This window comes from Arachis ipaensis, chromosome B5, assembly GCF_059453495.1.
Source record: "Arachis ipaensis isolate K30076 ecotype BB chromosome B5, ASM5945349v1, whole genome shotgun sequence".
Classification (NCBI taxonomy): Eukaryota; Viridiplantae; Streptophyta; class Magnoliopsida; order Fabales; family Fabaceae; genus Arachis; species Arachis ipaensis.
The window spans coordinates 22,698,949-22,705,408 of NC_142440.1; the positions used below are offsets into that span (position 1 = coordinate 22,698,949).

General features: G+C 35.3%; 1 non-coding gene across 1 annotated transcript; it reads left to right on the top strand.

The window, feature by feature from the left end:
* Window positions 1–782: 782 nt before the first annotated feature.
* LOC148563590 (small nucleolar RNA R71) lies at window positions 783–886 on the top strand. Its single transcript, XR_015884268.1, has one exon. It is a non-coding gene; the product is annotated as a small nucleolar RNA R71 (small nucleolar RNA).
* The last annotated feature ends 5,574 nt before the right edge of the window (window positions 887–6,460 follow it).

The window sequence follows — 6,460 nt, forward strand, 5'->3', positions numbered from 1 at the left end:
TCCTCACAGGTTCGGCCATGATGCTTATGTCAATGGCCTTGCACTCTCCTTTTGGATTCTCTTCTGTATTGCTTGGGAGAGTACTAGAAGGGATTTCAGTGATCCTTTTACTCAGCTGGCCCACTTGTGCTTCCAGATTTCTAATGGAAGACCTTGTCTCATTCATGAAACTCACAGTGGCCTTGGATAGATCAGAGACTAGATTTGCTAAATTAGAAGCATTTTGTTCAGAGTTCTCTGTCTGTGGCTGAGTGGATGATGGAAAAGGTTTATTATTGTTAAACCTGTTTCTTCCACCATTATTAAAGCCTTGTTGAGACTTTTGATCCTTCCATGAGAAATTTGGATGATTTCTCCATGATGAGTTATAGGTGTTTCCATAAGGTTCTCCTAAGTAATTCACCTCTGCTATTGCAGGGTTCTCAGGATCATAAGCTTCTTCTTCATAAGAAGCCTCTTGAGTACTGTTGGATGCAGCTTGCATTCCATGCAGACTCTGTGAGATCATATTGACTTGCTGAGTCAATATTTTGTTCTGAGCCAATATGGCGTTCAGAGTATCAACTTCAAGAACTCCCTTCTTCATAGGCGTCCCATTGCTCACAGGATTCCTTTCAGAAGTGTACATGAACTGGTTATTTGCAACCATGTCAATGAGTTCTTGAGCTTCTGCAGGCGTTTTCTTTTGGTGAATGGATCCACCTGCAGAAGTGTCCAGTGACATTTTTGATAGCTCAGATAAACCATCATAGAATATATCCAGGATGGTCCATTCTGAAAGCATGTCAGAAGGACACTTTTTGGTCAACTGTTTGTATCTTTCCCAAGCTTCATAGAGGGATTCACCTTCTTTCTGTCTGAAGGTTTGAACATCAGCTCTAAACTTGCTCAGCTTTTGAGGAGGAAAGTACTTGGCTAAGAAAGCCGTGACCAGCTTATCCCAAGAGTTCAGGCTGTCTTTGGGTTGAGAATCCAACCATAATCTAGCTCTGTCTCTTACAGCAAAAGGAAAAAGCATGAGCCTGTAGACTTCAGGATCTACTCCATTAGTCTTAACAGTATCACATATCGGCAAGAATTCAGTTAAGAACTGAAAAGGATCTTCAGATGGAAGTCCATGAAACTTGCGGTTCTGCTGCATCAGAGAAACTAATTGAGGTTTCAGGTCAAAGTTGTTTGCTCCAATGGCAGGAATGAAGATGCTTCTTTCATGTAAATTGGAATTAAGTGCAGTAAAGTCACCAAGCATCTTCCTTACATTATTATTATTTTCGGCTGCCATCTCCTTTTCCTGTTCGAAAATTTCTGAAAGGTTATTTCTGGATTGTTGTATTTTAGCTTCTCTTAGTTTCCTTTTTAGAGTCCTTTCAGGTTCTGGATCTACTTCCACAAGAATGTTCTTATCCTTGCTCCTGCTCATATGACAAAGAAGAGGGCACAGAAAAAATAATAATAATAATATGGATCCTTTATACCACAGTATAGGGATCCTTGTGTGAGTAGAAGAAGAGGGGGAGACAAAGAATGTAACATAATGGAAGAAACACAACTGTGAGGATGGCAGAGATGTGAGATGAGATGTTAGGATATGAATAAATAGAATAAGATAGGGGAGGGATAATTTTCGAAAATTATTTTGAAAAAGAGTTAGTGATTTTCGAAAATGGTTTTTGAAAATTGTTAGCATTTTTTTTCGAAAAATTTTTAAAATTAAAAATAAAAATAAGAATAATTAGTTAATTAAAAAGAAATTTTTGAAAAAGAGGGAAGATATTTTCGAAAATTAGAGAGAGAGAGTTAGTTAGGTAGTTTTGAAAAAGTTAAGAAACAAACAAAAAGTTAGTTAGTTAGTTGAAACAAATTTTGAAAAGATAAGAAGTTAGGAAGTTAGAAAAGATATTTTGAAAAGATATTTTTTTTGAAAAAGATAAGATAAGAAGATATTTTTGAAAAGATATGATTGAAATTAGTTTTGAAAAAGATTTGATTTTTAAAATCACAATTAATGACTTGATTCATAAGAAATCACAAGATATGATTCTAGAACTCAAAGTTTGAATCTTTCTTAACAAGCAAGTAACAAACTTCAAATTTTTGAATCAAAATATTAATTGATTATGTTATTTTCGAAAATTTGATATAAAAATAAGAAAAATATTTTTGAAAAATATTTTTAGAATTTTCGAAAATAACTAAGGAATTTGAAAAAGATTTGATTTTTGAAAAAGATTTTGAAAAAGATAAGATTTTCAAATTGAAAATTTGATTTGACTCATAAGAAACAACTTGATTTTAAAAATTTTTGAAAAAGTCAACTCAAATTTTCGAATTTGATGAGAGAAAAAGGGAGAGATATTTTTTTGATTTTTGAATTTTTATGATGCAAGGGAAAAACAAGAAAAATGATGCAATGCATGAAATTTTTAGATCAAAACAATGAATGCATGCATGAATGATATGAGTGTCAAGATGAACACCAAGAACACTTTGAATGTCAAGATGAACATCAAGAACATATTTTTAAAAAATTTTTGATTCAAAGAAAACATGCAAGACACCAAACTTAGAATTCTTTAATGCTTACGCACTAAGAATTCAAGAATGCATATGAAAAACACCATGCAACTCAAAACAAAAAATCATCAAGATCAAACAAGAAGACTTACCAAGAACAACTTGAAGATCATGAAGAACACTATGAATGCATGAAATTTTCGAAAAATGCAAGATGCACATGCAAATGACACCAAACTTATGATATGACTCAAGACTCAAACAAGAAACACAAAAAATATTTTTATATTTTTTATGATTTTCAAAATTTTTTTTTTGGATTTTTTTCGAAAATTATATGAAAAAAAAAAAGAATTCCAAAATTTTTAATATGAATTCCAGGAATCTTGCATTCTTAGTCTGAAGCTTCAGTCCAGGAATTAGACATGCCTCACTAGCCAGCCAAGCTTTCAAAGAAAGCTCCAGTCCAAAACATAGTTGTCAGAACCGAACCGGTGATCGAACCGGTCAGGTCACTGGTTCACTGGTTCACTGGTTCAACCGGTGGGTCACTGGTTGAACCGATAGACCCGGTCGTACGTAAATAAAAAATATAAAATAGTAAAAAATTGAATAAAGTGACAATTATGTCCTTCCTTAAAATTTTTTACTTCAAATTAATTAGCCCTTGAAAAAAAAATAAAATATCAATTTGGTCCTTCAAGATAGTAAACGATGAACACATTACGTCCCTCCATTAATTTTTCATGTGAAATTTAGTGGTGATGCTTAGATGTCCCTACTAATTAGTCTTAAGTCGAAATCTTCGAAGACCTACTAACTCAATACTCTAAAAAATTTAAAATAAATATCTTTACTAACATTTTAATATGTAAATGTAAATATTAAAATATTTGATACTTATTTTAATAATTCTATAAATTTAAATTCTAAAGAATTAAAAAAAATTGAGTATAAAACTAAAATTAAATTAAATAAATATAAAATAATTCAGTTGTGTATATATATAATATATAAAATAATTAGCACATAAATTTCCAAATGAACACACCAGCCAGGTGGCATTCCTTATCCTTATTTAGCTAGGGGACAAGGGTTCGAAACCCATTGCATGCATTTTTGAATACATTTGAATATTGGACCGGCCGGTTCACGAATTGCATCGAACCGGCCGGTTTTGGCCGGTTTGCTCCGGTTTGTGACGAACCGTCTGGTTTTAAACGGTTTGCTTCCTTCTTCGGTCCAAAGCTAAGACCGAACCGACTGGATCACCGGTTCACCGGTTTTCCAGTCGAACCGGTCGGTCCGGTCCGGTTCTTACAACTATGGTCCAAAACACTAGACATGGCCAATGGCCAGCCAAGCTTCAGCATTTAACACGAGAGTATATTGCTCTTGATAACAAATTGCAAGCCTCAGTCCAAATAAATTTAGACATGGCTTTACAGCCAGCTAGGCTTTACATGCTTCATGAAACACTAGAATTCATTCTTAAAAATTTTGAATAAAAAATTTTTTTTGAAAACATTTTTATTATTTTCGAAAACAGATGAGAAAATTTTAGAAATATTTTTGAAAAATTTTTGAAAATAAAATAAAAAGAAAATTACCTAATCTGAGCAACAAGATGAACCGTCAGTTGTCCAAACTCGAACAATCCCCGGCAACGGCGCCAAAAACTTGGTGCACGAAATTGTGATGTCCAGGCTCAAACTATTCCTGGCACGTGAGCAACTTGGTACGCGTAATCGTGATTACACATTCATAATATGTCACAACTTCGATACAACTAACCAGCAAGTGCACTGGGTCGTCCAAGTAATACCTTACGTGAGTAAGGGTCGAATCCCATGGAGATTGTTGGTATGAAGCAAGCTATGGTCACCTTGTAAATCTCAGTCAGGCAGATATAAAATAATTATGGAGTTTTCGAATGATAAATAATAGAATAGGGATAGAGGCACTTATGTAAATCATTGGTAGGAATTTCAGATAAGCGAATGGAGATGCTTTTCGTTCCTCTGAACCTCTACTTTCCTGCTATCTTCATCCAATCAGTCTTACTCCTTTCCATGGCTGGCTTTATGTGATACATCACCACTGTCAATGGCTACTTTCGGTCATCTCTCGGGAAAATGATCCAATGCCCTGTCACGGCACGGCTAATCGTCTGGAGGCATCACCCTTGTCAATGGCTTCATCTTATCCTCTCAGTGAATAATATGCTCACGCACCCTGTCACGGCACGGCTATTCATCTGTCGGTTCTCGATCATGCCGGAATAGGATTTACTATCCTTTTGCGTCTGTCACTAACGCCCTGCAATCGCGAGTTCGGAGCTCGTCACAATCATTCAATCATTGAATCCTACTCAGAATACCACAGACAAGGTTTAGACCTTCCGGATTCTCTTGAATGCCGCCATCATTCTAGCTTACACCACGAAGATTCTGGTTAGGAGATCTAAGAGATACTCATTCTAGCTTAATTCATGTAGAACAGAAGTGTTTGTCAGGCACGCGTTCATAAGGGAGAAGGATGATGAGCGTCACACATAATCATCACCTTCATCACGTTCTTAGGTGCAAATGGATATCTTAGAAGCGAAATAAGAAGAATTGAATAGAAAACAGTAGTACTTTGCATTAATCTTTGAGGAACAGCAGAGCTCCATATCTTAATCTATGGAGTGTAGAAACTCTACCGTTAAAAATATATAAGTGAAGGTCCAGGCATGGCCGAGATGGCCAGCCCCCAAAACGTGATCAAAGGATCATAAGGTAATCCAAAGATGCCTAATACAATAGTAAAAGGTCCTATTTATAATAAACTAGCTACTAGGGTTTACATGAGTAAGTAATTGATGTATAAATCCACTTCCTGGGCCCACTTGGTGTGTGTTTGGGCTGAGCCTGAGTGTTGCACGTGTAGAGGTCCTTCTTGGAGTTGAACGCCAGCTTTTGTGCTAGTTTGGGCGTTCAACTCTGGTTTTGGCTCCTTTTCTGGCGCTGGACGCCAGATTTGGGTAGAAAGCTGGCGTTGAACGCCAGTTTACGTCGTCAATTCTTGGCCAAAGTATGGAATTATTATATATTGCTGGAAAGCCCTGGATGTCTACTTTCCAACGCAATTGGAAGCGCGCCATTTTGAGTTCTGTAGCTCCAGAAAATCCATTTTGAGTGCAGGGAGGTCAGAATCCAACAGCATCAGCAGTCCTTCTTCAACCTCTGAATCTGATTTCTGCTCAAGTCCCTCAATTTCAGCCAGAAAATACCTGAAATCATAGAAAAACACACAAACTCATAGTAAAGTCCAGAAATGTGAATTTAACATAAAAACTAATGAAAACATCCCTAAAAGTAACTAGATCCTACTAAAAACATACTAAAAACAATGTCAAAAAGCGTATAAATTATCCGCTCATCACATATACATGAATTATTAGTATTAAGTTGGCCAGAACTAATACCGTGAGGAATACAATGGTCGACTAACAGCGTTAATCAATAGATAGTCATGCATCTGAAACTCAAACTCTTGTCATTAGGACAAGTCCTATTGCATGACAAACACTCAGAGTATGCAGTGAAGCATAGTCAGTCCATTCCCAATGCTCTAACAGGAACGAACTGCTCTGATACCATAATGTAACACCCTAACTTTTAGCACCTCATGATCGCACTAAAAGTATGAGCACTACTTACCTCTACTTCTTTAATTATATGCTATGTTTATTTAATATTGAACCTTCGTAAATACGAACCGAAACTTTAATTAAGAAAACAGAAAGTTTTTACTTTTAATCACTTAATCACAAAGATATATATATATATATATATATATATATATATATATATATATATATATATATATATATATATATATATTGACATAGTATTATATACATAGACTTATTTCAAGATTCTCAAATACAAGTCCTATCCCC